This window comes from Protopterus annectens, chromosome 5.part0, assembly GCF_019279795.1.
Source record: "Protopterus annectens isolate FY-2018-M chromosome 5.part0, PAN1.0, whole genome shotgun sequence".
NCBI classification, from domain to species: Eukaryota; Metazoa; Chordata; order Ceratodontiformes; family Protopteridae; genus Protopterus; species Protopterus annectens.
The window spans coordinates 156,036,440-156,057,745 of NC_056735.1; the positions used below are offsets into that span (position 1 = coordinate 156,036,440).

General features: G+C 43.7%; 1 protein-coding gene across 7 annotated transcripts in view; it reads right to left on the minus strand.

Moving 5' to 3' along the window:
* The window catches only part of INPP4A (inositol polyphosphate-4-phosphatase type I A), a 1,931,511-nt gene that overhangs the window by 1,791,438 nt on the left and 118,767 nt on the right, over nucleotides 1-21,306 (minus strand). The gene's annotated exons all lie outside the window — the stretch shown is intronic.

Below are 21,306 nucleotides of genomic sequence, written 5' to 3' on the forward strand. Positions count from 1 at the left end.
GTGATGCCCTCCCTGGTTATAGCAGATCACAACTCAGTCTCGTTTGAAGTAACTACTGGGACTGACACCCTCACAGGAACAAAAATTACAAAAAACTTCACCAAAGCTAACTACAGCATACTAAGCGATGGTATAAAAAGCTTCATACCACCCACAATAGCAGACACCAATGATCACTATGCAGAAGTGTACGCAAATGCCTGTGCAAACACTTAAGCGACTGCATAAACTCTGCTGTACCTAACCGGATCAAAACCAGGTCTTCCCATAAAAAAAAGCCACCCAGGTGGACTTCAAGCATAAACAGATTATATAACAAGAGAAATAAATGGTTGTCCATATCACTCTGTAGAGGAAGAGTTCTCTCCTAAGCCTAAACAGGAAAATCAGAAATCTTTTGAAGTCTTCTAAAGCAAACTAGCCAAGAATAATCATAAGGCAATTCTTTAACTATGTCCAAAGTCTAAAAGGGAATGCTCAGCTATGTGCTGAACTGGTTGTAGATATAATCACTCATATTACACAGGAATAAATCGCCAGCCTGCTAGCTGACAGATTCAGTGCAAACTTCACCCTCCCTATCCCCACCTACCATATGCCAACGCATACCTGACACCAGTCCTCTGCTTAGTATCTCTTCAGAACAGGTCATTTCTGCACTCGCCAATGCCAAAAACAAGATCTCAATGAAACAGATAATATCACAGGTTGTTTACTAAACAATCTAAAACAAGAAATAATGGACCCACTTGGTGTTCTCTTTAATCATAGCTTGAGAACTGGCTATGGGCCTGCAGAATGGAAAACCGCAACAGTAATTCCTCTGCACAAAAAGAGGCCATCAACTGACCCTGGGAACTACATTCTAACTAGGCTCATCTGCAAGACCATGAAAAAAAATATCACTGTCCTTATCAACAAGGACATAGGCAACCTCCAAACCCTGGACCCAACCCAGTTTGGTTTTGTCAAGAGTAGATCATGCTTATTAAACCTGGTAGACGTCTTTGAGAATGTCATTAAAGTCATGGACGAAGGTAAGACAGTACACACAGCCTACTGCAACCTTGCCAAGGTTTTTGACACAATTCCCCACTCTGGCATCATTGACAAACTCTCCCAGACAGGGATTAACCCTTATGTTACTAGAACACACACTGTCAAAATGGGTCCCCTTCAAAATATCTAAAACCCATAACATCTAATTTCATAATATTGAGACCGGAACATCTAAAACCCATAATATCTAAAACTCATAACATCAAATTTCATAACATCCAAAATGTATAATATGTAACAGTGTTATCAGCACATATGTAAATGTTATAGTTTAATATGTTAATCTTGTGGTATCACTATGAGATATTGTGATTTTCATTTCTATAATTATTTATATAGTGTAGGAATTAATACACTCTATATAGTGTTTATTTTTCCATTCTGTATGTGTTTTTTAGGTCATACAGGTAAGTGATATAGACATTATGTGTACATTCTTTATGGTGATCGTGATACAGTAGGGTTAGGAAATTAATTTTTTCCCACTGTAGTCCGATATCGGAGTTGGTACATTTAATTTATGGGGGGGCAGAGTCCCCCACATAGAGGGATGCAGGGGGGGCTTACTCGCCTGCAGAAACGTAGTAAAAAGTGTGTTTGGTGTTGTTATATGTGGAGGGGATGTTATTTTTATGTGATTTATAGTGTTCAATGTTCTGATGCACATTTTCGATGTTATAAAATTTGATTTTATGGGTTTTACATGTTTTGAGTTTTAGATGTTCTGGTCTCGATGTTATGAAATTAAATGTTATAGGTTTTAGATGTTTTCAAGTAGACCTGTCAAAACTGGTGACTCCACCTTCACCATTAGACCCGTCACCAGTGGCGTACTACAGGGGTCTGTGCTGGGCCTCTTACTGTTTGATATTTATTTCTCAGAAGTCCAAGCCAAAGTAGACGGCCTTTGGCTCACCAATTTCGCTGCTTGACTGCAAACTGGGAACAATCGAGTTCCCAGTGATGTCAACACATTACAAGAAAGGCTAACACAAAGAAATGACTGGTGCCTAAGCCATGGTCTAAAATTAAATGCAAAAAAAATGCATTATTATTCTCTTTCGCAAAATGGAATTCCCTACAAACTAGAATATTGACAGCACCCCCCTTGAGTTCCAACCCAGTGGTGTGAGACTTGGGAACATAGGTTGATAGCATTCTGAATCTTGACCTCCAAGTTTCCACGTCCACGTTGGTAAGGAAAGCCTTCTACACAGTGCACCTCATAAGCAAGGGCATAGAATCCAGGTCAAGGGATGTATGTTATAACTCCACTGTACTCGACTCTCATCAGACCACTAATAGAGTATAATGCACTCTTCTGCATGTATCTCACCAGACACCTGCAGCAGCTGGAGAGACATCAGAAGTTTCTCACTAAGAAAATACTGGGACTCCAAACAATTATCTATGTGAACAGGCTGAAAGCCCTTTCACTTTACTCTGTATCTTATAGGCTGCTGAGAAGCAACCTGTGCCTGGCCTACAGGGCAATCTCTAACCCTGCCCTAATGGAAATGCTGCACATCAGCAAGTCAAATGTCTCAACAGTCAGTCACTTTAGAGATCTCAACCTAGCTTGTGACATCAACAGATCATGCTAGAGAGAAGATAAGTCTCCCAGAGACTGACGGTTCTCTGGAATAGACTCCTTACTCACATAAAACAGAGCTTCTCACTGATCCTATTCAAATGCAACCTAGGTAAATGGATGGGAGACCGCTAATTTGCCCCTGGGGTGGAACCCTTGTAACTCAGGGACAGGGGGTAATCAATGTTGATCACATACCTGCTCTATTCATAAATTTGTTCTTAACTACCGAAAATAAAAACTAATGGGGATACTTGGGATCAACATGGCTAGGCTTGTAAAGGCTCTAGGGCCGCCAACCTAGTAACCTCCTATGAACCTACGAACGTATGGAAAAGAAAATGCATCTGCTTCCCAAGTGTATTTGCAAGGAATCTAAGCACAGATAAACAGATCTACTTGGGGAGTTCTCCATGTGGACAATCTCCTGGAAGACATCTGGGTATAATATCCTCCATTTGTGAGGGTCTGTTCAGGGAGCCTGCAATTACGTTCTGCTCTGGTAGAATTTAGGTTGTCTGAAGGAAGAGAATGTACTGAGCTACTAGCTCCCAGGCAGTCATGACTAGCCTGCATAGGGGGAGAGTAAGACTCTGTTCCCCCATTTGTTTATGTACCACATAACTACAGTGTGTCTGTTATTACATTACTACCAGTGGTCCAGGAGTCCAGCTGGTTCATCTGGTCCACCGTCTAACCTGATGTTCATGCATTTTTTCCTGAAGTGAGGATCCCAAATCCCTTGAATATGATCTTTTTGGAATCAGCACCAAGGCAAAACTCTAGGTGTCTGTGGTTGGAGACTGACTTTGAATGTGAAGAGAAAGATGGGGGGATCTGGATTTAGTTGAATCTGGTTTGTCCACCAGAGGAGTTAATTTTTGAAGAAGTTCAATATTGGAACAGGAAAGGACAGGGGATGCAAAAGTTGGAACCAAACAGATTTGAGGAACTACTGAATTTTCCTTGTGTAACATCTGGTTAAAGAAACTATGGGGACAGCTAGCACCACATAACAGAGAATACTGAGAAAATCTCTTGCTGAGGAAATGGAATGGTGAACTAGGTCCAAAAACTGGAGATAGCAGAAAAAAGCTTTCTCTGGCGGGAGAAAAGCTATCACAACACAATTGCACAGAATGCAAATGTTAACATGTGAGACGGAACTAGGGAAGACTTCTCTAGGTTTAAACTGAATTATTGTCTTTGAAATGGGTTTATTGCAGAAAGCAGAGATGTCTGAGTGTCTTGGTCAGAATCTGCTATGACTAGACAATCATCCAGGTAAGAGTAAATATAGATTCCCTGAGGACTGCAGAAGGCAATGACTGGAACCAGACATTTTGTAAAAACCCTTGGGGCTGCAAACAGACTAAATGGCAAGAATGTAATCCAGACACAAAGAAACTTAAATAACAAAATAACACCTGTGATCTTCGTAAATTGTTACATGATGACATACATCTTTGAGGTCCTGGGTGACTAAGAGCTAATATTATTTTGATGAAGTCCTAACAGGATGAAAGCACTTAATAAAATACCATTGTTTGATTGTTCTATATCATATATTTGAAATTCCAAAATTTCGAACACCATAAGCTCGAACTTGGAATTTCAAAATATGATAACATTGAACACTCAGAATAGCGAAATTTTTCCCAGGGAAAAAAATTACTGTTTCGAGAAGCATACACACAACACAAGCACACCAAAATAAATAAACCACACACATACACTTAACAAAACCCTACTTCTAACCCTACACTAAACCGTACATACATTCCTATCTATCCACTAACCTTAACCCGCACCCAAACCCTAAGGTCCATAACTATCGCACACTTATCCTATGAAACTATACACAAACAAACTAATTAATAACCACACATACACTTAACAAAACCTTACTTCAAACCCTACACTAAACCATACATACATTCCTACCTATCCACTTACCTTAACCCGCACCCTAACCCTAAGGTCCATAACTATGGCACCACAGTAGAGGAAATAGCGAAGCCACAGAACAGCCCACTGAAATCTTGCCCTAGGTAAGAATTCGATGTTCCTCGGCTTTGCTATTTTCATCCTTCGATGTAGTGGGTTTGATATTATAACATTTGAAGTTTTGCAATTTCAATGTTATAATATAGACCCTGCTTGAAAACATTTGACTGGTGACCACCTGATTCTAATGCTTTCTTTTCATTGGTTAAAGATAAACACATGTCAAAGGACTGTACATTGTGACGTTCTCCAAAGCAGAAAACACCATGTGGGAACCCTTGTACAGTATCTGCTTAACACATACATACATGCACACACACACACACACACACACACACACACACACACACACACACACACACACACACACACACACACACACGCACACATTTCCCTTTTCTGACAGACATAACATTCAGTTGCATTAAAGTTTTCAATAAAAAAAGTAAGGAAGATCCCCAAAAGGGTTCTTATCTGCCCACAAAACTTTAGTCACAAGGTGAGCACAGACACTGAAGATGCCAAGTGGGAGAGATGTCTGACTAAATGCTTCAACAGCAAGAAAGATCTTAATTTTTTTTTTTTTTTTTTTGACCATTATGTTCTATTTATACCAGCATGCTCTCATGCTTTAGTGGACATTCATTGCACAAGGAAGGCAACCAAAGCTTTAGTACACTGGTCAAATGTCCAATATCCTTGGGAGGAAATGTTCCATATAGCTTTATCAATTTTCATTCATTCCAACATTACATAACTTACTGAATTCCTGCATTCCCCTTAAACCTCACTCTTCTAACACCAATCTGCATTTATTATGCCCACAATTCCCATTTATATTTATGAAATTTACTCCTTCCTTTTTCTAATGACCCCACCTCTGGTTATTTCCTTTACAATATCCAGAAATTCCACTAAGTTGGGAATAGATTATGATTTTCATTTACAAGAAATTGCTTTTTTTAGCAGCCAGTCACATTAAATTTAAGGCCTTACCACACTAATGCAATTTACTTCATATATCCCTGCTAAAAATAATAACTTCCTTAGCTAGGATTATTTGCTTCGCTAATATTTCTGATAAAGTACTCTGCATGGAAGTTTTAAAATCTATAAACTTGTTACACTGCCAAAAAACATTCACATGTACCTCTCTTTTCCAGTCACACCTCCAGCATTTACTATCTGCCTGAGGAAACAATCCTCTGAATTCAACTTTGAAAATCAAATCTAAGAGTTCACTTTGGAAAAGGAAGCACACTGCTAATCCATCTTGGTTCCAGCCCCAAAGGTAAGGGAAGTGGGGTGAATGCAGCACTAAAGGGAATAGCCAGATAAACCTACAATTAACTGCTTAGAAACCCATGGATATACAGGTCTACCACTAGTAAAATCCTCTGTAAAAACGAAAGCTATGTTTTCACCATAATGATAGATCCCATGTTGTCTTTCTCCATCTGGTTCAACCTGCAGGTTATCAGATCCAACCTAGGTTAGAGACCAGCCATAGCTTTCCAAGCTCTGCATCCTCTACCCATAATGCCTCACTCAACAAAAAATACCTCAGATCGAGTTTGTCCCTCTCTACATAAAATGACAACACACCGTTCTAAACAGAAAAACAAGGACCCCAACAAAAAGATAAACAACCTCACTGACTTTGTCATCTTATGACGAAAGACTTGCCACAAACAGGCGAGGGTGGTTGAACCATACAAAGAAATACAACACGGATCTGTTGTTATGGTGAGTACATAATTTTCATATCCGATGATGTCTTTTCCATCTGGATTGAACCTGCGGGACAGAATCCCCAGCCACATAACACCCAGGGAGGTTCTATGGGAGGATATTATGCAATACGGTGGAACCAAAGGAGGCCCTAGACCATGACTGAAAGTCCAGCTTGCAGTGGGACACAAAAGTGTGAGGACTCATCCAAGTAGCAGCTGCAAATCTATCACTGAAAGATGCTCTGGAGAAAAAAAGCTGTGGAATTGGCCACAGCTCTGACAGAATGAACTTTTGGTTTGTGATGCAAGGACTTCCCTTCAAACAATAAGCAAAAGTAATGCTTGGATGTCATAACTTTAAATACAGGCTTAATAAATCACGACTTTGAAAATGAAACAAATAACTTGCTAAACATCCTGAAGGATTCTTCCTATCTAAACAGAATCTCAATTGCCTACGCATATCAAGACAATGTAAGAAATAGTCATCTTCATAGGGGAAAATGGGGAAAAACACAGGTGAATGGACTGATTCAAATTATTTTTTCTTGCCACCCTGGGAAGAAAAGTATGGTCTGTGCGGACGGACACCCTATCCTTTTGAAAATTCAAATATGGAGGGATAAGAAGACAGGGCTTGCAACTCAGACACACACCTGACAGAGGTGACAGCCGCAATGTTTTCCAGAATAAAAGTTTCAAATCAGTGGTAGCAGAAATCTCAAAGGAAGGGACTGCAACCACCTGCAACATCATCAAATTCCACAGTGGGACAGGATCCTTAAATTACAGTTTTGTACCTACCATAAATGTAGATGTTCGAGTGCTAATACAGCTGCAGTCATAACAGATGGGTTTTCCTGCCGTCAGGCGGGTCCTCGGTTGGCCGAATTCCAAAGTCTAGGTCCGGCATCAGATGTCGTCGCTTCTTCCCTGACGTCAGTGCGACAGGGGTATAAAAGAACCAGCTGACGCCATTTTCTTCAGTTTTTCTTCCCCAGATGTCAGGTGCCCCCAGAAAGAAGGCAATACATAAATTTATGTAATAAAGCAATGCAGTATAATCAAAAAAACAGTAGTTGCAAGCAAATACACCATAAAAGAATACCCCAAACAGGTTGTATGAGGAGGTGTTAGCCATTAGGCCTGTCCCAGAGGGGAAGGAAGGAGGGAAACCTGGACTGCAGCTGTATTAGCACTCGAACATCTACATTTATGGTAATTACAAAACTGTACTATGTTCATCGTGCATACAGCTGCAGTCATAACAGATGGGTAGAATACCAAAGCTAAAAAAGGGGTGGTAGGCACTAGTTGGAACTAGGAGGAGCCAGGATGCCCTGCAAGACTGCAGTGGCAAAGCCCGCTCTAGATTTGGAGTATAATGGTAGGTGATAGTGTTTGGAGAAAGTATGTGCAGAACTCCAAGTGGCAGCTTCCAAAATATCTTTGGTAGGAACCCCCCTGAGGAAAGCTGCAGAGGTAGCTGTGGCCCTTGTGGAGTGAGATCTGATGCCTGCAGGTACAGTTTTACCATGAAAAGAGTAACAAAAGCGTATGCAGTGGGCTATCCATTTTGAGATTGTCTGTTTGGAAATAGGCTTCCCTTGAGCTCCTGTAGCATAGGACACAAAGAGTTGCTCTGATTTTCTGAAAGGCTTTGTTCTGTCCAAATAATAACGGAGCTGTCTGTGAATGTCCAAGGAATGTAGTAGTCTCTCCCCTTTGTTTTGAGGATTGGGGTAAAAGGTAGGTAAGTGGATAGCCTGATTCAAGGCTACCCTGGATACTACCTTTGGCATAAAGGAAGGATTGGTTCGTAAGGAAACTCTGTCCTGATGGAAAATTATGAAAGGCTGCACAGCCATGAGGGCTTGTAGTTCCGAAACCCTGCGGGCTGAGGTGATAGCCAGCAGGAAGGCTGTTTTCCAGGACAAATATTGCAGTTCTGTTGAAGCAGCTGGCTCAAAAGGAGGCAAAGTCAGTTTTTCTAGAATGAAATTGAGGTCCCAAGCAGATACTGGTTGTTTCCATGGGGGTTTTATATTCTTAGCCCCTCTGAGGAACTGTCTTAAGAGGGGGTGAGAGAATAAAGGAGGATCAGTGTTGTATTCTGCAGAAATGGCTGAGGCATGGATTTTGATGGAGGAGAATGAAAGTCCTCTGCTTAGCATCTCAGCTAGGTACTGTAATATTTGAGGTAAATTCAGTATTCCAGGATTCTGGCCCTTTTTCTCATTCCAGGCACAAAACCATTTCCATTTTGCGGAGTAGGCTTTTCTAGTAGAAGGTCTTCTGGCCTCCAAAATGACATCCTGCACCTCCTTGGAGAGTAGGGTCTGTTGTGTTTTTAAGGAATCTTCCATGCGGCTAGGTTGAGTGTTTTCAGCTGACTGTGAGGAGTTTTGAAGTTGTGCTGAGTCAGTAGAAGAGGCATTAGAGGCAGGATCCATGGTGGGGAATGCGTCAGGCTCCTCAGGAGTGGGTACCAGTGTTGTCTTGGCCAGTCTGGAGCAATGAGAATCATCTTTGGTCTGTCTGCTCTGGTTTTTAATAGAACTTTGGGCAGCAGAGGAAGAGGTGGGAAGGCATAAACTGTCATTGTTGTCCAACTGAAAGAGAGTGCGTCCACTTTCCAGGCCTGTGGATGAAAGGTCCTTGAGCAGAATTTTGCCAATTGGTGATTTCTGTGGGAGGCAAAGAGATCTATGTCGGGCCTTCCCCATGCTTGAATTATCTTTGAAAAAACTTGAGGATGCAACTTCCATTCGTGTGGATCTGTCATATTTCTGCTTAGGTTGTCTGCCAGCGTGTTTTCCTTGCCTGGCAGGAACTGTGCTTGAAGCTCGATTTGTAATTCCAGAGCCATGTTCCAAAGAGACATAGCTAGTCTGCATAGGGGGTAGGAATGGGTTCCTCCCTGTTTGTTTATGTACCACATATTACTGTGGTGTTGTCTGTCCTTATCAATAGCTGGCCTGGATGCAGTAGGTCTTTGAAAGCTATAATAGCATTTATTACTGCTAGCATTTCCTTTTGATTGATGTGTAGGTGCTTTTCTTTTTGGGACCATTTGCCCTGAATGCACCGATCTGTCATGTGCGCCCCCCAGGCGTAATCCAAGGCGTCTGTTGTGATGACTTGATTTGCTTGAGGCTTGCAGAATGGGAGACCTGTGTTTCTTTGGCATGCTTGAGCCCAGCACAGAAATTCCTTTTGAAGACATGGAATCAGTGGTATTATTGTTTCCAAATTGTGGCTGTGTTGAGACCATAGGTTTTTTTGGAACCATTGCAGTTTCCTCATATGCAGCTTTGCACATGGGATTAGTAGGATGCAAGATGCCATGAATCCCAGAGCCTGCAGGATTTTCCTTGCAGTCAGCCTGGTGAAAGTTGCCAGTTTTCTGAAGTATTGAGTTAGTTGCCCTTGTTTCTCTGGCGTGAGGTAGGCCATCTGGGTGTTTGTATCCAAGTTGGCACCCAGGAAAATTACTGTTTGAGAGGGTGTTAGCCTTGATTTCTTTTTGTTGACTGTGTATCCCAGAGAATTCAACAACATTATTACAAATGCCAGATGTTTCAGAAGTATGTGCTTGCTGTCCGCTTGGATCAGGCAGTCGTCCAAATATGGGTATATTTGTATCCCTTGAAGTCTGCAGTAGGCAATTACTGATGCCAGGCATTTCGTGAACACTCTGGGCGCAGTAGATAAGCCAAAGGGCAATGCAGAGAATTGATAATGTGTTGAACCTGCAAGAAATCTGTGGTATCTTCTGCAATCTTGTCTGATTGGGACATGCAGGTATGCCTCCTTGAGGTCCAATGTTACCAGCCAAGACTCCTTGCCCAGCATGGGAAGAAGCTGCTGTAATGTGAGCATCTTGAATTTTGGCACGAGTAAAAATGTGTTTAGGATGGATAGATCCAAAATAGGTCTCCAATCTTTGCCCTTCCTTGGTACCAGGAATAGTCTGGAATAAAAACCTTGACCCTGTTCTTGTGCAGGTACCTCTTGAATAGCTTTCATGTCCATGAGATCTGAAATTTGTTTTTGTGCCTCTGCCCTTTGATTGTGTGGCAGGTTTGGCATGCCTCTCATTTTTGGAAGGGTGTGAAAGTGGAATCTGTAGCCTCTGTCTATAATGTCCAGGATCCATTTGTCTTTTGTGACAATATGCCAATTTTTCGAAAATAATGCCAGTTTTCCACCTAAAGGTGCTGCCATTTGAGCCCTGCTTGGCATGCAAAGGGGAAAGTCATTGGTTCTGCTTTCTGAATGGCTGTGAACTATCCTCACCACCTCTTTGTGTAGGTGCTTGCCATTGTCTGCCTCTAAACGATCCTTGAGATTGCCCCCTACCCCTCGGGCACCTGTATCTACCTCTTTGGGGTCTGTCCGTGGCTGGAAAGGACCAATTTTTTGAAGGCCAATTTCTACTGAAACGTGGAGGTTGTACCTGTAGGAAATCTTTCACTGTTTGCATTGATTTTGCCTTTTCCTCCATTTTCTTCAATACCTCCTCAGCTTTAACACCAAACAATACATCTTTTTGCAGAGGTGCATCCAATAATTTAGCTTTAACATGACCTGGTAAGGTTTGCTCTTTGAGCCAAGCATGTCTACGTATGACTGATCCTGTAACAGCAGCTCTACATGAGGCCTCTAAAGCATCAAAATCACATTGCAAGGTATGTTTACCCACTTGTTCTGCACTATGTAACAAATCCTGCAACTCCTTCAAGTCTGGTTGTTCAGGTTGTGACATTTTGCTTTTCAACTGTGATAACAGAAACTGTTGGTACTTTAACATATGGAACTGACAGTTTAATGCCCTCATGGTTAAGGTGGCCGAGGTGTATACCTTCTTCCCCCACCTTTCTAAAGCTCTGGAATCTCTCTCTGAAGTTAATGGATTTTTAGCAGTGGAGGCCTTAATTCCCTTGGGACCCTGTGAAATAGTTTCTGGGTCAGCCGCATGGCTTTTGTACAGGAATTGGTTTGAATCAGGAACCCGGTAATGCCTGTCAGGCTTGACTGGAGCTGGAGGTAAAGAATCTGGGTTAAGGCAGGCCTCCGAATACACATCATCTAGTATGTCTAAGACAGGAGGTATAGCCAGAGGCCTATGCTGAGGGAGCAAGAGGAAATCCCTTAGCCTTTTCTTGGAGTCTGAGTACTCTTGGCCTTCCCAGTGGAAGTGTTCCCTCAAGGTATGTAAGGTTTCCCCAAAAGAGTAATCCTCAGGGGGGACAGAGGGAATGGACTCCTCTGCATCAGAATCTTCAAAAGGGGAGTATGAATGTTCCTGGTCTTCAGAATGTTCTGAAATAATGGAGGCCTGGTCCGAGGAAGGGGATTCTTCCTCCACTCTGGGCCTTTTGTCCGGGGGGGGGGGGTTGAGAACCCCTGATAAGAGTAATCAAATCCTCAGCCATTTTGAGCATCTGCTTTTTAGGCATGGGGCCTTGAGGGGGGCCCTGTGGAGCTTGTCTTTTAGTATGCATGGCTGCTTTAGACTTAGTGAAAGCCTTGATGGAAAAAGAAGAGGAAGGCCTGAAGACACCTTGAGAGGTGGCAGGCCTGTCTAAACTCTGAGTTTCACCGCCAAGAGTGGCTTCGGTATCTGTAGTCGGGGTGTGGGCCGAACAGCCTGTGACCTCGGGAACTGAAGACACCGCCAATGAAGTGTCATCGGTAGTCAGGGGCTGCGTAGGCGCCTCACTGAGAACCGGACCACCTGTAGTCGGCTTTGGCGTGGTGTTGGTAGAAGTTGCGGACCTCGTATGTCGGTCCTTATCTTTGCGTCTTTTACTCAAAACTGGAGTCGGAGTATCCGACGACATAATGTAATTAAACTTTTTGCCAAAATAGTGTTGGGTGAACTCTGCCCGACGCTTAATAGTACGTCTGTTGAATGTAGCACAAAAACGACAGGCCGAGACGTCGTGGTCTGGGCCTAAGCAAGGAATGCAGAGGGAATGAAAATCCTTACGCGGTATTTGCTTCCCACATGAAATGCAATTATTAACTTTGTCTGACATCAGTCTGAGGCAAGAAAAGTTTCCCCAACGGGGTACTTAGCTTTCAAGAAGACTTCGGTTGAAAAATATTCGTAATCTCAGGAGCTGGCCGACCGGCACTTGCGAACTGCTTCTGCTTCGGGCATCGCGCGGCAAGAAAGACTGAAGAAAATGGCGTCGGCTAGTTCTTTTATACCCCTGTCGCACTGACGTCAGGGAAGAAGCGACGACATCCGACGCCGGACCTAGACTTTGGAATTCGGCCGACCGAGGACCCGCCTGACGGCAGGAAAACCCATCAGTTATGACTGCAGCTGTATGCACGATGAACATCAGGAGGGTACAACAAAAAAGTACTCTTAAGGAAGTCCTTCAAAATTTTCAGAGCAGCCAAATACATATTATCTCTGTCACTGTGGAAATTAGAAATAGCTGTAGATTGCACTTTAATCATAGAATAACTGGAACCAGAGTTTAAAAAAAAAATCCCCGGGAAAATTCAGAACTTCCTCCAAAGGGGCTTAGAAAGTATCAAAACCCTGAGAGTTAGCCTAAATAGTGAAATGCTTTAACTTGCAGGCATACACCTTTCGTGTAGACATCATCCGGGAGGAGAACAAGAAATTCACCACACTGCCTGGACACGTGGGACTTCTGTCCATCAAGGGAAATGGAGAAACCATGTAGGTTTAACTATAGAGTCTGGAGGTTGGGTGGGTCCAGGCCTGCTGGGTGAGAGATGAGATTCAGAAGGAGACTAGCACCCAAGGAGAGTACTTCAGAGGAGGATAAAGAAAGGGGAACTAAATCTGTCAAGGCCAAAAGGTGGTAATGAGGATTACAGTCTCTGTGCAATAGAGCTGCCTTCTGAAGAAATTTAATTATTAAAGGGTGTGAAGGATGTGCACACAAGAGACTCACGGCCAAGTATACAAAACAGCATACCTCGGTGAATGCCCCTGTGGAGGGGAGTAAGGCACAGTAGCTGCTGCACTTGGTGTTGGATGGGGATGCAAACTGTATTCCTGCTTAAACTGCCTGTTAAAATGTTGAGACTTCCCCATGATGAGCACTGCAACCAGAAACCTTTGAGATTAAATCACTCAATGCCAGACCCTCATGGCCTCTCAACAAAGGGGGTAAGACTGGATTCCCCCTTGTTTTGCTGACTGGAATCCAACGGGGGTGAGCTGTCCTGAGGCAGGCTAAGGATTGGTCACTGGCACCAATGTGAGAATGGGGGGCACCAGCTCTACCTGACCAATCCCTCTCCTAACAGAAGACCATCCTTTTTATGATGTCGAATGCAGAAACTGGCCAATCAGAACTGACGGACCTAGAATCCAAGAATCTCAACGACTCCATGGATTCCAAAGGCACTATACCCTGCCCTTATGCCAATAGCAGAGCTGAACTATTGAGGGCAGATGTTCCAAGAGAAGAGACATTCCTGAAGCTGGAATTGTTGCACTTGATGCTTTGGCTCTGAGATCAGCTCAGTTCTGACAGTGCTAGAGTCGAGGACATCAAAGTAGGGATCAGAGCCAAAAATCGGCCATGCTGTCTGATCCAACCCAAAGAAGGGGACATAGCCAGCCTTGATGACCTTGCATCTGTGAGAGTCAAGGGAGGAAACCAAGTTGATGCAGTCAAAGCTGTGTGGTGAAAGTCTGGTAATGAGGGGAAGAAGCCTAATTGCATCTGCGCCTGTAAAAATGACCTCATAAGCTGCTCCAGATCGAAAGCTTTCAGGCTGTCAACCAACCTAGATGACTGAGCAGATGATGCCTCAGAAGTGAGTTTGGAGGTCCATCTGATAAGTAAGGATTCTGGTGTGCAGATCTGAACTGGAGATGTAAGGATCCAGGAAAGAAGAGGGAAGATTCTGGCGAGAACTCCAGAAGAGTAGAAGGGGAGAATGGAGAGACAGTCTGTCCCAAAGGAGCCGGCTTTGAGAGAAAAGGGCTGGAGACACTAATCACCAGAGAAGGAGCCTTTCCTGAAATCAGCACCAAAGTTGATCAACTCCGAGATGTCAGAGCCAAAGCCGATGGGTGATCTACGGGTCTTCAGGCCTTCAGGTAAAGCAGACCAGATTAAACAGGAGAAGAAGGGGTCGACCACTTATGGTCCCTTTGGAATGCTTGGGGTCGTTGGATCCTGGTCTGTGATCTCAATCTGCCATGTCCCCATTTACTGGAAGAGGCTGAAGTAGAGTCGCTGAGAGGGAGGAGGCTCTTTAGAACTAACTTGGCTCACCTATCATTAATGGCTGTAGTGCCTCACAAATGGAGCAAGGTGACTCCAGAAGGGTGCCCCCCCCCCCCCCCCAGGCAGTAAAGAGACCTATCATGGAGGTCCTGTAATGGATGCTTGTGGCTGCACATCAATTTTTCACACCCTTTCAGATACATAGAGAAAAGAAACAAGCCATACACTGTATGGAACAAAATCAGATTTAGAAGTACACTAGCCAAAGTCTAAAGAAAAAGGGCTAATTAGCTACAATGAACAACACTCCACAAATTGCTTAACCTACAAAAGAAATACACTTAAAACACACATGCACACTCTAAGTGGGAAAAGTCCATCAATATTTTAATATTAAGCCTACACTACCTAAAGTATAGTTGTGTACACTTACCATAAATGTAGATGTTTGAGTGTATTCACTGTTGCACTCATTACATTTGGGTTATCTGCCTGCAGGTAGACCTCAGCCGACCTGATTATCAAAGTCTTGAGTTATTGCTAGGAGCAGAGCTGTTTTCCAAGATAAAAACTTTATATCAGCAGTAGCAGCTGGCTCAAAAGGAGGCAGGGTGAGTTTTTCCAATACATAGTTGAGGTCCCATGCAGGTATTGGTGATCTCCTTGGAGGCCTTAAGTTTATGGCTCCTCTGAGGTACTGCCTTAATAAAGGATGAGAAAAGATTGGTGGCTCTGTATTGTAATGAGCCAAAATGGCAGAGGCATGAATTTTAATTTATGAAAGAGATAGGCCTTTGTCCAGCATCTCAGTTAAGTATTGCAAAATCTGAGGAATATTTGGTACAGCTGTATCCGTTCCTTGTGTCTGGTTCCAAGCACAAAATCTCTTCCATTTTCCAGCATAAGATTTTCTACTACTAGGCCTTCTGGCTTCCAAAATGACATCCATCACAGCTTTACTGACAGGTGTGCTTTGTATGCCTACATTATCTGCCATGCTGCCAGGTTTAGAATCCTGAGTTGGCTGTGCAGGATCTGGTTGTTTTGTTGGGACAGTAGATAAGGTGTTTGAGGTAAGGTCCAGGCTGGGCATTGGGACAAGTTCCTTAAAATCGGATACCAGTACTGGCGCGGCCAGTCTGGAGCAATCAATATCATCTTTGGCTTCTCCTATCTGACCTTTAGGAGTACCTTGGGGAGGAGAGGTAGTGGAGGAAAGGTACTGACAGGTTTTTCCAGCTGAAAGATAGGGCATCCACTTTCCATGCTTGTCTGTGATAAGTCCTTGTGCAGAATCTTTTTAGTTGGTAGTTGTGAGGGGAGGCAAATCGATCTATGTCCAAGCATCCCCATATCCTTGCTACTATGCTGAAAACTTGTGGATCCAGCTGCCACTCATGAGGATTTATGAGGTTTCTGCTTAGTTCGTCTGCCAGAGTATTTTCCTTTCCTGGCAGGAATTGTGCCTGCAGATGAACTTGGTAAGTCAATGCTGTGTTCCACAAAGCCATGGCTAGTCTGCAAAGGGGGTAAGAATGTGTGCCCCCCTGCTTGGTTATATACCACATGACCGTGGTGTTGTCTGTCTTTATCAGAAGTAGGTCCTTGAAGGCTGCCAGGGCATTTTGAACAGCTAGCATCTCTTTTTGATTGATGTGTAGATGCATTTGGTTTGCGGACCATGTGTCCTGAATGCATCTTCCTGCCATGTGGGCCACTCAAGCATAATCTGATGCATCCGTTGTTGGGTATTGCCTGGCTGGGGGAAATGTGAATGGCTGTCCCTTGTTCTGGTGACAAGCCTTCGCCCACCATCGAAACTCCTGTTGCAGGCAGGGAATGAGAGTAATCATTGTTTCCAGGCTGTGGCAATGTTGAGTCCAAACACTTTTTAGGTACCACTGAAGTTTCCTCATATGCAGTCTTGCATAAGGAATTAGTGGAATGCAGGATGCCATGAAGTCCAAAGCCTGCAGAATTTTTCTTGCAGATAACTGGGCCTTTGTTGCCAATATTTTGAAATAGGTAGTCAGTTGCCTTTGTTTGCCTGGCGTGAGATAAGCCATCTGGGCAGCTGTATTTAAGCTTGCACCCAGGAATATTATCTCTTGAGAGGGTACTAGTTTTGATTTCTTTTTGTTGACTGTGTACCCTAGGCATGTTAGAAGTCTTTTCACAAACGCCAGATGCTGTAGAAGAATGTCCTTGTTCTTTGCTTGAATTAGACAGTCATCTAAGTAAGGATATATTTGTATTCCTCTGTCTGCAGAATGCAATTACTGGTGCCAGGCACTTTGTAAAGACCCTGGGCGCAGTAGATAAGCCAAAGGGCAGTGCAGAGAATTGGTAATGCATTGAGCCAGCCTTGAATCTGAGGTATCTTCTGCATGATTGCCTGATTGGGACATGCAGGTATGCCTCTTTTAGGTCTAAAGTCACAAGCCAAGCCTTCTTGCCCAGCATGGGCAGAAGCTGCTGCAAGGTCAACATTTTGAATTTTGGTATATCCAGAAATGTGTTTAGAATAGATAGGTCCAGTATTGGTCTCCAGGCTTTGTCCTTTCTGGGTACCAAGAGCAGTCGAGTAAAATCCTTGTCCCTGCTCTTGCTCTGGTACTTGTTGAATAGCCCCCATGTCCATGAGGGATGAGACTTGTTTTTGTGCCTCTGCCCATTGATTTTTTGGCAGATCTGGCCAACCATTTGCCTTTGGCAGGGAATGGAAGTGGAACTTGTAGCCTTGTGACACTATGTTTAGAACCCACTTGTCCTGGGTTATAATGTGCCAATTTTGAGAGAAAAATGCTATTTTTCCCCCTAAGGGTGCTGCCAGGAGATAAGAGCTTGGTGCAGGCAGGGGGAAATCATTGGGACTGTTTCCTGTAAAGTTGTGATTTGTCTTCTCCACTTCTGGAGGTAGAAGCACCCCATTGCTTTGACCTGTATGTACCTTGCGCCTGGGGTCTGCCTCTAGGGCGTTTGGATCTGCCCCTTTGAGGTTTGTCTGACACAGGAAAGGACCAATTCTTTGTAGGCCATTGTCTACTACACCTAGGTGGCTGTACTTGTAAAAAATCTTTGACAGTTTGCACAGATTTAGCTTTGTCCTCCATTTACTTTAACACCTCTTCTGCCTTAACACCAAACAAAGTATCATGCTGTAAAGGTGCATCTAATAATTTAACTTTGACATGATCAGGCAAATTTTGCTCCTTTAACCAAGCATGCCTCCTAATTACAGAAACCGTAACTGCGGCTCTGCAGGAGGCCTCCAGAGAATCAAAACCACATTGCAAAGTATGATTTCCAGCTTGTTCAGCTGCATGCAATAAATCCTGCATTTCCTTGTTTTCTGCACATTCAGAGTTTAACAACATTTTTTGTTTAAGCAATGCCATGACATGTTGCTGATATTTGAGCATATGAAACTGACGGTTTAAGGCCCTTATAGCCAAGGTGTGCAAACCTTTTTTCCCCATCTATCCAGTGCCCTAGAATCTCTGTCAGAGGGAGTAGGGTTTTTTGCAGCAGATGCTTTAACCTCTTTGGGACCCTGTGAAATAGTTTCTGGGTCTGCAGCAGGGTTTTGAAAAGGAATTTATGAGAGTCAGGAACCCTGTAATATCTGTCAGGCTTAACAGGAGCTGGAGGTAAGGAGTCCGGGGTCAGACTAGACTCTGAAAACACATCATCTACAATGTCTAACACAGGCGGAATGGCTAGAAGCCTGTGTTGAGGTAATAAAAGGAAGTCCCTGAGCCTCTTTTTATATTCTGAAAAATCTTGGCTCTCCCAGTGGAAGTGCTCCCTCATGGTATGCAAGGTTTTCCCAAAAGAATAGTCCTCAGGAGGAGAAGCTGAAGGAATAGATTCTTCAGCAACAGAATCCTCATAGGGGGGAGGAGAATATTCCTGATCAGAAGGGAATCAGAAGAAATAGAAACCTGACCTGAAGATTCATAGTCTGTCTCTTGCCTAGGCCTCTTATCAGGAGGGGGATGGGAACCCCTGATCAAGGTAATCAAGTCTCCGGCCATTTTGAGCATCTGTTTTTTGGGCATGGAGGCCTGCCCACATGGCTCTTGAGTTTGTATATTTGTCTTTGAAAGTGCTTTAGTCTTTGCCTTTGAAGCTGAAGTTGGTTTAATGTATAAATGTTTAGGTCTGAATACACCCTCAGAAGCCGGTGCCTGCTCAGCGGCTCTGGACCCATCTGAAGGAATAGTGTCCGAGGCTCCAATACCTTGAGTTTCCAGTGGCATAGCTGACTCCACGTGGGCGTCGGTAGTGGCCTGCGACTCTATAAAGTAGCGGGCATCAGGGGCTGCGAAAGCACCTCACTGAGAACCGGCGAACCAGTGACTGGCTTAGGAGAAGCTTTGTCGTCGGTTTTGGGCCTTGGCTGTCTTTTTCTTTTTGTTTTTTGTGTATTCCGGTAGTCGGATGGCTATCAGATGACATTTATGGATAATTAAACCTGCGTCCAAAATAGTTTAATGCAAAATCATACCGAAGCTTAATAGTGCGTTGGTTAAATCTAGCACAAAACCGACAACCTGAAACGTTATGGTCAGGGCCTAGGCAAGGAATACAGTAAGAATGAAAGTCCTTATGAAGTATTTGCTTTCCACAAGAAATGCAATTATTAACTTTTTCTGACATCGGTCTGGAGCAAGAAAAAAGTTTCCCCAACGGGGTACTTAGCTTTAATGAAGACTTCGGATCTGAAATTCGAACACAAAAATCTCAGGAGTCGGCCGACCGGCACTTGCGAACTGCTTCTGCTTCGGGCACCGCGCAGCAAGAAAGACTGAAGAAAATGGCGTCGGCTGCATCTTTTATACCCCTGACGACCTGACGTCGGGGAGGGGGCGACAGCGGCCGATGCAGGACCCAAGACTTTGGCATTCAGGCTGACTGAGGGCAACCTGCCAGCAGGATTACCCTAAATGTAATGACTGCAACAGTGAAACACGAAAAACATCTGACAGTGCATGTAGCCTGCTCTGAAGCATAGGTATTTTCTGCAAGATTCCCTTATTGGAATATGCAGGTAAGCTTCCTTCAAGTCCAATGTTGCCAACCAGGCATTTTTGCCTAGCATGGGAAGCGGCTGATGAAGAGTTAGCATTTTGAATTTTGGGATTACCAAAAAGGTGTTTAGAATAGAGAGGTCCAGGATAGGAAGCCAGGAGTTGTCTTTTCTGGGTACCAGGAAAAGTCTTGAGTAAAAACCTTGTCCCCATTCCTCTGCTGGATCAGGCTGAATAGCCCTGATACTTAGAAGCGAGAGAACCTGCTGTTGAGCCTCTGCCCACTGATTTGGGGGTAGGTCTGGCCAACTGTTTGGGGTTGGTAAGGTGTGGAACTGGAATCTGTATCCTTGGGAAACTATATTTAAAACCCATTTGTCTTTGTCTTGGGTAATGAGTTCCCAGTTGTTTGCATGCAGGGCGATCTTTCCCCCTAAGGGAGCAGACAGTTGAGCAGGGCTTGGAAGGTTTAAGGTTAAGTCATTGTGACAGTTTACCATGGGGGGGGGGTGTCTTACTACTTCCAGCTTTGGAGGTGGGAGTCCCCCCACTGGTTGGGCCGGTGAGTACCTTGAGACTGTAGCCTAGGTGGTCTGCTGTTCCTGGGTTTGGACTGAGAAGGCCTAGAAGAGACAGGAAAAGACCAATTCTTAGAAGGCCAATGCCTACTAAATCTGGGAGGCTGTACTTGCAGGAAATCTTAAACAGTTTGCATAGATTTAGCTTTTTCCTCCATCTTTTTAAGTACTTCTTCTGCTTTGTTGCCAAACAGGTGGTCTTGGTTTAAGGGAGCATCCAGTAATTTAGCTTTAACATGACCTGGCAAATTTTGCTCCTTAAGACAAGCATGCCTTCTAAGAACAGACCTAGTGACAGCAGCCCTGCAAGATGCTTCTAAAGAGTCAAAACCACATTGCAAAGTATGTTTACCAACTTGTTCAGCAGAATGCATTAAATCCTGCAATACTTTATTTTCAGCACAGTCAGGAATCAACATCATTTTCTGTTTAAATAGTCCAATAATATCCTGCTGATACTTTAACATACGAAACTGGCAGTTTAAGGCCCTAATGGCCAAAGTAGCAGAAGAGCATACCTTCTTACCCCATCTGTCCAGCGCCCTGGAATCTCTATCAGAGGGGTAGGGTTTTTGGCAGTAGCAGTCTTAATACCTTTGGGTCCCTGTGAAATGGTCTCTGGGTCCGCAGTAGGATTCTTAAAGAGGAAATTTTGAGAGTCAGGTACTCTGTAATACCTGTCAGGTTTCCTGGGAGCCGGAGGTAAAGTGTCTGGGGCCAGGCTAGATTCCAAGAAGGCATCATCTACAATGTCCAGTACAGGAGGGATAGCTAAAGGCCTGTGTTGAGGTAGGAGTAAGAAATTCCCTAAGCCTCTTTTTGGAGTCAGAGTAATCCTGGCTTTCCCAGCGGAAATGCTCCCTAAGAGTGTGCAAAGTTTCACCAAAAGAAAAATCTTCTGGAGGGGAAGCAGAGGGTATGGAGTCCTCTGCATCAGAATCCTCATAGGTAGATAAGGACAAATCCTGGTCATCAGAAGAAACAGAAATTTCAGAATCCAGAGCAGAAGAATCAGAAGGAAAATCAGTTCTAGGTCTCTTGGAGGGAGAAAGCTGGCTTCCCCTAATTAAG